This window comes from Triticum dicoccoides, chromosome 3A (assembly GCF_002162155.2).
Source record: "Triticum dicoccoides isolate Atlit2015 ecotype Zavitan chromosome 3A, WEW_v2.0, whole genome shotgun sequence".
Classification (NCBI taxonomy): Eukaryota; Viridiplantae; Streptophyta; class Magnoliopsida; order Poales; family Poaceae; genus Triticum; species Triticum dicoccoides.
Genome location: NC_041384.1, coordinates 693,378,598 through 693,389,407, shown reverse-complemented (window position 1 = coordinate 693,389,407; position 10,810 = coordinate 693,378,598). Strand labels below are relative to the sequence as shown.

Here is a 10,810-nt window from a genome sequence, read left to right as displayed (position 1 = left end):
AACTTTCAATCGACTCTTGCTCTCCACATCTGCAAAGATCATCAGGGTAGAGTTGATATGCGGATATCCTTCCTCACTGTCCTCCTTGTCTTCGGCCTTGTCCGACTCCTTCTCCTTGTTATTAGACTGTTTTCCCTGAAACTGCTGGATCAGGAGTCGACATTGGCGAGTGGTGTTCTTCAGGTAGATGATATTCTCCTCTTCGTCTTTCTTCGTGTGGATGTGACACGGCATATCCATCACCTCGTTCCCTTCTTTATCCTTTACCTTCTTAGGGTTCCAGGATCCTTTTGGTTTCCCTTTAAACTTTCCCTGAGTCACGGCCAGAGCCTCTCCAGGAGCTGCCGGTTCAGTCTTCCGCTTCTGTTTCTGACTGGTGTTTCCCTTTTCCGACTGACTCGGCTTGTGCTTGCCGCTTCGGAGTCGGTCTTCTTCTTCGCCGTTGGCGTACTTGGTAGCAATCTCCATCATCCGACTCAAGGTCATGTCACCGGTTCGACCAAACTTCAAACTCAATTCTCTGTTCTTGACGCCATCTTTAAAGGCGCAGACTGCCTGATGATCAGACACATTCTCCACAGTATGGTGCAAAGTGATCCATCTCTGAATATACTCTCTGAGAGTCTCATTGGTCTTCTGCACGCAGACTTGCAACTCCGTCAGTCCAGCCGGTCGCTTGCAAGTTCCTTCAAACGTTCTGATGAACACTCGGGACAGATCTTCCCAAGTGTAAATGCTGCTAGGAGGTAATTGAGTCAACCATGCCCTGGCAGAACCTTCCAGCATGAGGGGCAAATGCTTCATGGCCACCTCGTCGTTCCCACCACCAATCTGAACCGCCACTCGGTAGTCCTCAAGCCAAGTTTCAGGCTTAGACTCACCAGTGAACTTGCTGACTCCTGTTGCCAACCTGAAATTGAGAGGGATAACTGCGGCTCTGATAGCTCTGCTGAAACATTCAGGACCAGAAACATGCACTCGACTGCTTGTGGGCGCATCTCTGTCGAGTCCGCCTCGATGGGCTCTGTTCCGGTCGACCAAACCTTGCACGATAATGGATCGCGCGTCGAAGCCTGGTTCTCTGGGGTCGACTGGAACTCTTCGCCCCGTACTGAGCTGACGTCTGTCATCTTGCTGCCGAGGAGCGTAAGACCCACCCCTCGGAGGGGAATTGGGCACTCGACGCCTATCATCTCGGTCGAGTCGGTCACCATATTGGTCTCGCCGATTCTCGCGCCCTTCACGCCGCGGAGGCGATCTGGGACTGTGAGCCGACTGAACCGTATTCGCAGCGACGTATCGACTGTGAATTCTGTCGCGCGACTGTGACACGGCTGAATTCTGATCTCTTGCTGCCCGGAGCAGATCCCTGATCTGCATCAAGCCTCTGCCAGCTTCCGACTGAGAGGGCTGGATGGACTCTGCTATACGGGTCGCAGCTGCCAAATTCTGGATTGGGGTTCGATATACCTGAGTCGGCGGGAATAGTTGACGTCGACTGGTGTCGGGAACTCGTTGCCGCGCGCGCTCGTCGAGTGCTCGCTGAAGATTCTCCAGTCGAGTGCGTTCGGCCAAATTGGCCAAACGTGCCTCCTCCAAGGCGCGAGCCTCGGGGGTTTCTCCTACGATGGGAGTACGCAGGACATCCACGTTCCTGCGGCGAAGTTCTTCTCTTTGCAGAGAGTCGAGTGGCTCGGGCTGGTACTCTTCGTGGTCTCGTGCGGGGTCGCCTCCGTCGCCTGCTCCACCATCATGGGCGAAGCCAGGGGGACTGCGGGGCCCGTCGACCATCATGATTTCCGCCGCTGGATCACTGCTATCGCACTCGGATGCGGTCTCTACGGAGCCAGTCGACAGATCGAACAGGCCGTAGAGAGATTCGTCGAGCTCGATTGCCGCAACTTGGGTGGAGGCCGTCTGGCGAGCCACCGCGTGCCTCACCCACCGCTGAATCCTCGACCGGCCCGAGCGCTTGCGCTGGCGGGAGACCGGGAGGGTGGTCGATGGGGATGTCGACCGATACGGGGTCGACGGTTGCCGCAGCAGAACACCGCGGACACATGCGCGAAAATGCGTCGCACCGCGGACGGGGAGCGCATCAACGTCGAGTGGAGCCTCCTGGAGCAAGGCGGAGTCGTCGGCGATGAAGGTGAGAGCGCCGAGACGGATCTCTCGACCCTCGACCAAAACTCCAGCAGCCACCATGATGAAAGTACTCGGAAGAATCGCAACTTCTCCACAAAATTGCTAAAAACACCAGCCCCAAGGTGGGCGCCAACTGTCGTGGTTCTAAGTCTGACAGTAAAGTGGGGGGTAGGTATAGAGAGGCAAGGTCCTAGCTATGGAGAGGTTGTAAACACAAGGGATGTACGAGTTCAGGCCCTTCTCGGAAGAAGTAAAAGCCCTACGTCTCGGAGCCCAGAGGCGGTCGAGTGAATTATATGTGTATGAGTTACAGGGTGCCGAACCCTTCTGCCTGTGGAGGGGGGTGGCTTATATAGAGTGCGCCAGGACCCCAGCCAGCCCACGTAATGAAGGGTTTAAGGGACATTAAGTCCGGGGCGTTACTGGTAACGTCCCACATAAAGTGTCTTAACTACCATAAAGTCTACTTAACTACAGGCCGTTGCAGTGCAGAGTGCCTTTTGACCTCCTGGTAGTCGAGTGAGTCTTTGTGGTCGAGTCCTTCAAGTCAGTCGAGTGAGTCCCTCGTTGGTCGACTGGAAGGTGACCTCTTCTAAGGGTGTCCTTGGGCAGGGTATTTAGATCAGGTCTGTGACCCTACCCTAGGTACATGACTCCATCACTAACATAGATACATAATTCTTCAAGAGCAAATTTCAGAGAAAATATAAAGCATGGCCTTCAGAGTGATTATGCAAATATAAACACATAGCCATCTTGAGATTCACAACAATGCATCAACGACTTTTTTCAAACCGCCATAACTTTGGCAAACAAACACTTGTTGATCATCCTTGTTAGTCATCCTGAGAAAGACCATGCCTCCACAGTGCGTTGTACAAATATTCCATGCTATCAAAGGCACTTTAGATCTAACAAAGATTCAAATGCCAAGCCTAACAATGAATAACAAACAATCACATTTCAAGAAAACTAAACTTGGATATGCACTTTGTTACTTCATTTTATAAACCGTTATAATTTCGTTCATTTATCTGATTTAGTTGTCCCAAACTCCCAATACATATTTAAACCGTGTTGTGGGCTTACAAGAAGACAAATGACAGATTCACAATAATGGGCTGGCCCAAGTTACTTGACTAGACGATGTTAATCCACTTACTTCATGACCATCCCCTCCTCCAATCTCTCACTCACCCTGTAGTTTCCACCGCCTCGCCGCTGCTCCTCTGCATCGGAGACACGACTTCAATTGCAAGATCCACTCCCGCACTCACAGATCTACTTCCTCCGATGTATGCATCGCGTCACCAGGTCTCACCAGGTCAGGCTACCTCAACCACTTCCAAGTGAACCTTCACAAACAACACAGTATTACGTCTAAAAGATATCTAGTAAATCCGGAGTATTTCAGTTTTGAGCTGATTTTTTTTCCTAGAGGCAAGGTCAAAGATAGCAAAGTTTTACTTTTGAAACAAAGGCAGCAGTGTAATTATTAGCCGTCATTAAAATCAATATTGTCTCATGAAAATGCCTACCCTGTTGACCCAATAATGGCAATTACAAAAATGTTTGGTTCATCACGCCTAATTCAAATTAGCTTCAATGCCTCATGTTTACTTCCATAGCCTGAACTGATAAATCACTAAAACTTCTTCTCTACTAAACCTATGTCTACTTCCTAATCAACACCTGAGTAATAACATGGTAGATCGTCATACATGTTTATCTCATGTTTTCTTGATGTCTGAGTAACAGTATATGCATGTGTACTCTACAGTTTAAACAAGCTCAATGTCCTACTATTCTGGTTGATAGCTGACTGTTGAGTCATTGGCACTAAGGTTGCTAATAGAAAGGCGCACTTACAGAGAGTCCATGAACAAGATAGCAAGCAGAAAACATAACATAAAATAGAGATGTAATTCCCCTTTGTACTATGATGTATATGCTTGTTTAGGGCAAACCATATATCTTCAGAAATTTGTACCTTATCAGCTATTTGATTTGGTTACCGCAGTTCGGTCTTTTCCCTCTTGTGAGTTCTGCACCATCCTTACATGATTCATCAACAACCACCTAGAAACGATCAGCAGAAAAACAAAAATCAAAGTGAAATCAAATGGAATCGCATGTAGGTAGTAGCGAAGTACGATATATGCCACTCCATTGGCACTTTGCCTGTACACCATGCAACATCAAGTGAGGCATGAGCAATAAAGTGATCAGATACCAACATCATGTATTAAGCACAAATCATGAATCAATACCAGAGGACCAAATAGTGTCACCACCTCTGTACTAACAACCAAACATTTTTTTAGAAGAACAGGGAGGCTCTAACAACCAACATTTTAGCATGTCATTTGTTTACCAAGCAAAACAACAATAGCTAAATCTCCCAAGAGCATACTTTCAGAGAAGCACAGTCCAGATCATACACCCACAAATAAACGGCTCGGTTTTCAACTGGCATAATGATTTCCTCCCTACTGCAAGCCTCTGCCTACAGCTTTAAACTGAACCGTCAAGTTAGCACGACATTTTTTTACAAAAGTATTGCTATGGCAGTCTAATTTCCCAAGGGCAGGAGTCTAATATACTTTCAGAATGTGCAATTCAGATCATGCAGTTAGAAATAAACTTTATGGTAGTAACTCTACAGGACTTGCTATTCAATTATCTTTTCTAGTACCCATTTTGAACACGACACAATGATTAGCTCCTATTATGTAAGGTCACACTATTTAAATCAAGAATTGCTCGCATTTCATGATTTTTTTAGTTATCCTAGTAGTGTTTACTTGCACATCAGGAGTATCACAGTTACAGCTAAAGAGGCATTGTCCTATCATAATTTAAATATCAGAAGCTGACAGCAGTAATGTAAATACATATGGTCGAGACATAATTTTGTAGCAAAACATGTCAGAGAGGCAATAGATTACATGTGAAGGCACCCACACAAGATTATTACAAGAGCAGACACAAGGATCAAAACACCAAGTAACAATTAGAATCTGTATTGCGAGCTCCCTTCCCCCATTCTATTTTTGCTTGACATTCAAACATAAAACAAAGTAATTCTTTTTAATTTCCAAAGCACAGGTGAATATGACAATACAGCTTGTCAAACCAGTACATTGACTCATAGCTCTGTGTCTAACATTGAAATCTAAAATTAAGTAACTCTATTTTGTTCTTAATGAAAACAAAAAGGACCTCAGAAAGCCCAAGTAGCACCAAAAAAATATAACGCTGGAGATTAAAAAAACACTGAAGCATCAGAGTAGGGAGTAATTATCAAATAGAAACAAAAGGAAAAGAAAAGCAAGAAGCTCCCTTCCCCCATCTGTTTTTGTTTTCTTTCACTTATATACACCAGACCAATAGACAAGCACTTTAACTATAAAAAAACATAATTCCTAATTCAAGAACACAGTTGAATATTGGAGCACGACATACTACTCTTCGTGAAGTAAAACCAGGCATGTGAAGTCTCGATTGACGGTCGCTGCTTAGGAAGGATTCAATTATGCTATTGTTCAGTAGGTACATTACAAAGCCTGTTCATGCTAACAGTAGTAGATTCTTGTAATCACACTTCATGTTCTATTTTCTAAATAAATTAAATGATCTCACTATAGTAGAAAACATACATGCTAGCTGACTGAGTTACCTCGCAAAGCTTCTGTTCTTGCATTTCTACATCGCCCTTGGTGCTGAAAATATATAAAACATCAGGCCAACGCTTAACAAGATTTTGATACTTCAGGTGATAGGAACTATCTACACAAATATAGGATTATGCATATGGATAGTTAGCATGCAGCAGTCAGTTTCACAGGATGTTGCTGATGAGCAACCTATTGCTGCCCTTGTTCTCATATATCGGAACGTACACAGATCCATCGAGCAGAACCATCAGCTTGCTGTCATTCATTCCTTGAGATCCACAGCAACATAATTTGACACACATATTTGGGATTACTAACAAGCTGACCTCCAGATCCTTTCTGGATACACCAATACTCAGATTTTTTTTCTTAAAAGAAAAGAATGAAAACTAAGAATTCTTAGTGGGAACTACTAATATGAGAAGTTATCTGATACATAACACAATTACCACTCGATATAGGATAAATTGTTCCATGGGAGTATCTTCTAGCTTTTTTACTTTCTTTTGATCCAAAGTAGGCGCTGGGACAAAGTAAATCTTTAAACACTTTTGTAGTAGATTCAAAACAATAAGAAGTTGTTTAACTGGCAGAACATAGCATTATGAAAATATATAGCAAAGTCATTTTTGTGTATGCTGGTTGCAACATCGACACAACACATATTCTAGCAAACAGACCTATGTTCCACACATTCTACCACAAAGTGCCTGTCCAAAGATCCTACATTTTGGTACAGAGGCTGTACGTCACAAACCATCTATCCTATCATCAGTGTATGCAGTATGCAGTACACCATTTTCCATAGCTGGAAAGAGACCATGCATCATAATCTGGTCACAATATGTAGACAGAAGTGACAAAATAGGGAGGCACACCTTCACAAAACAGTTCTTAGTAATTATAGAATGCCCTCTATTAACTGAAGTAAAATCAAGCATGTATGTGTGCTCACTGAAATGTATATGCACCATTGCCGATTGAAACAAGATACACACAGCCGATTGATAACCGACAGTTGAATTATTGGCGGTCGAATGTATGTATGTGTCCTCCCTCGCCTCTTGTATGTATAAAGGACCAAAATGATGGTTTGTGTAGTGTAGACCGCTCAATTGTAAGCATCTTGTGTGCACCTGATACATAGTATACATATGATTAGTACATTTTATCAGCAATAGATGTGTACATGAGCTAAAAACAACTTCGAAGACTGCAAGAGTATATAAAACCTGTAACTGGTAGCCACAAAAAAATTGTCTTTTCTGCCAAACAGGCCAGTTCGCTATGACCAGTTCACGCTCCACGATTCAGATGTGCCCGCCGAGAAGCTGCAAACTCGTACCAAGAAAAATGATCACAGTTGCTAGAGCCGTAAGTAAACAAAGAACGCTCTTAACAAAATAGTGTACCAAAATTTGCAATAAATCAAATGTGGTCAACCAACCAGAGCTAGGGCGATTTTAATTGCATAAACACGGTGTCAAGACTCAAGACTAACCAGCGGGAACATGCGGCGTCAATCGAGGTGAAGAAATAAACATCACCAATTCAGTTAGCATGAGACGTAAGTGTAGAGCACTCATCTTGGCTGTTAGAGACAACAAAAGAGAGAGGTTAACTATAAGTCTATCGAGTACCAATTGACATTTTAGTTGATAGCCAAGACTAAATGGCCTACATGATCTCTCTACTACCCAAAATCTTAAATTATCACCAAATCAATACCGTTAGCTAAGGATGGAAAAGACTAAGCAGACATTAAGCTACAGAATCGTCTCCTGGATTGTTATGAGCATAAGAACATGCTTTCTTTGCGATTTCAAATCTGTTTTTTTTGTTGTGGCAATACAATTCTAAGGCCGTAAATAAAAAATAGTATACTATTGTCTGGTCAATTTAAGATCTATACTGAATAGGTTGAAGTTCTGTCCGTACTACAAATCTCCACTTTTTGGGAACCAGCAAACTTGGAATCGCCAATGAAGATTCAAACAGGAAGACAACTGCGTATTTGACTTTCATAAAAGCACTTCCTTATTTTGACCATTTATATATATATCAAGTATATACACCATCGACTCAATTTCAGTCTTCTTTAATCTCTTACTGAACCAAATAATAAAAGCTTAAGCTTAAGCATCCACACACATAGAAAATGCAAAACAAATCTCACATAAAACTATCCCAAGTCAGATACATACAGGGGAAACCAAGGTGAGATAATAATGTTTCTTATAGGAAACAATAGCCATAGGTAAGTACGTACATTATCCTCCTGTCAGAAGGTACTTAGTTTTGTACTTCAAGTGGTACTGGGACATGAAACTAAGCCATTGAAATTTTTGAAACAGAATAGATGATAACACCAGTGTAGGCCATGAACAAAAATACAAAGAAGAACATAATCAAGCATAACCCACCTCGACCGAAGCAACGGTTGATCAACAGCAGGAACCTGAACCTCGTGATGCTAGACCATATATCTATGGTTACCCTTTTTATTTCCCCGGCCTAACCAGAAGTAGTTATCTGGACAAAATAGGGAGGCACACTTCAACAAATCAGTTCTTAGTAATTATAGAATTCCCGTATTAAAGGAAGTAAAATCAAGCATGTATGTGCTCTAACTTTCATAACTGCTACTAAACTCAGTAACTAACTTTACATACCAAAGTGTACAATTCTCAAGTCATCTTAAGCCAACAATGCCTTTTAGTAGAGCAATATATCAACATATCCATGATAGATGAGAAATGCAAATAATTTTGTCACACGTCATAGCTGAAAAGTTCTATGCTACGATTAATAAGCAAATGAACTTCCAATAAGTATGCAAAGATGCAATGGCCAGGAGCTAATTTCGTTAATATTGTAATCTACTTCTGTAAAGAAAGAACCTCATCAACATTGTATTTTGATTCCTGCAGTCGTTCACTCCAGAAATTAAGGTCTCAGTGTGCCAGATCATTGGCTTCCGCAGAACCAAAAATCTTTGAGAGGCTTTTAGATCTTCCATATCGGCATTAAGAAAAGCAACAACTAAGACATATGTATATTTTAGCATAGTTCCTAGCCTTCATCATAAAGAATATGAGAAAAATAATTGATGAAGGAGATATAATTGAACGAAATATGCCATAGAGGCAATAATGAAGTTATTATTTATTTCCTTATATCATGATAAATGTTTATTATTCATCCTAGAATTGTATTAACCGGAAACATAATACATGTGTGAATACATAGACAAACAGAGTGTCACTAGTATGCCTCTACTTGACTAGCTCGTTAATCGAAGATGGTTATGTTTCCTAACCATGAACAAAAGAATTGTTATTTGATTAACGGGATCACATCATTAGAAGAATGATGTGATTGACATGACCCATTCCATTAGCTTAGCACCCGATCGTTTAGTATGTTGCTATTGCTTTCTTCATGACTTATACATGTTCCTATGACTATGAGATTATGCAACTCCCGTTTGCCGGAGGAACACTTTGTGTGCTACCAAACGTCACAACGTAACTGGGTGATTATAAAGGAGCTCTACAGGTGTCTCCAAAGGTACATGTTGGGTTGGCGTATTTCGAGATTAGGATTTGTCACTCCGTTTGTCGGAGAGGTATCTCTGGGCCCTCTCGGTAATGCACATCACATAAGCCTTGCAAGCATTGCAACTAATGAGTTAGTTGCGAGATGATGTATTACGAAACGAGTAAAGAGACTTGCCGGTAACGAGATTGAACTAGGTATTGAGATACCGACGATCGAATCTCGGGCAATACCTACGATCGAATCTCGGGCAAGTAACATAGCGATGACAAAGGGAATAGCGTATGTTGTTATGCGGTCTGACCGATAAAGATCTTCGTAGAATATGTGGGAGCCAATATGAGCATCCAGGTTCCACTATTGGTTATTGACCGGAGACGTGTCTCGGTCATGTCTACATTGTTCTCGAACCCGTAGGGTCCGCACGCTTAAGGTTTCGATGATAGTTATATTATGAGTTTATGAGTTTTGATGTACCGAAGGAGTTTTGAGTCCCGGATGAGATCGGGGACATGACGAGGAGTCTCGAAATGGTCGAGACGTAAAGATCGATATATTGGACGACTATATTCGGACATCGGAAAGGTTCCGAGTGATTCGGGTATTTTCGGAGGTACCGGGGAGTTACGGGAATACGAGGAAGAAGCAATGGGCCTTAATGGGCCTTAGTGGAAAGGACCAGGAGGTGGCGCGCGCCCCTCCCAAGCCCAGTCCGAATTGGACAAGGGGTTTGGGGCGCGGCCCCTCTCTCCCTTCCTTCCCCTCTTCCCCCCTTTCCCCCCTTCTCCTAGTTGGACTAGGAAAGGAGGAAACCTACTCCAACTAGGAGTAGGAATCCTACTCCCTGGCGCGCCCCTCCTAGGGCCGGCCACCTCCCCCTTGCTCCTTTATATACGGGGGTAGGGGGGCACCTCTAGACACAAGTTGATCTTCGTGATCGTTCTCTTAGCCGTGTGCGGTGCCCCCCTCCACCATAATCCTCGATAATATTATAGCGGTGCTTAGGTGAAGCCCTGCGACAGTAGAACATCAAGATCGTCACCACGCCGTCGTGCTAACGGAACTCTTCCCCAACACTTTGCTGGATCGGAGTCCGGAGATCGTCATCGAGCTGAACGTGTGCTAGAACTCGAAGGTGCCGTAGTTTCGGTGCTTGATCGGTCGGGCCGTGAAGACGTACGACTACATCAACCGCGTTGTCATAACGCTTCCGCTGTCGGTCTACGAGGGTACGTAGATCACACTCTTCCCTCTCGTTGCTATGCATCACCATGATCTTGCGTGTGTGTAGGAAATTTTTGAAATTACTACGTTCCCCAACAGTGGTATTAGAGCCTCGGTTTTATGTGTTGATGTTGTGCACGAGTAGAACACAAGTGAGTTGTGGGCGATATAAGTCATACTGCTTACCAGCATGTCATACTTTGGTT

At 43.5% G+C, this 10,810-nt stretch overlaps 1 long non-coding RNA gene across 2 annotated transcripts; it reads right to left on the bottom strand.

Moving 5' to 3' along the window:
* Positions 1–3,341: 3,341 nt before the first annotated feature.
* Positions 3,342–8,941, bottom strand: LOC119270271. 2 transcript variants are annotated; one of them, XR_005134025.1, is made up of 8 exons: positions 8,723–8,941; positions 8,246–8,354; positions 7,324–7,413; positions 7,055–7,153; positions 6,794–6,958; positions 5,825–5,867; positions 4,136–4,224; positions 3,342–3,500 (listed from the first exon to the last, which is right to left on the bottom strand). It is a non-coding gene; the product is annotated as an uncharacterized LOC119270271 (long non-coding RNA). The 2 variants fall into 2 exon arrangements; XR_005134024.1 differs by having other exon boundaries at positions 3,343–3,500; positions 6,778–6,958.
* Between the last annotated feature and the right edge of the window lie 1,869 nt (positions 8,942–10,810).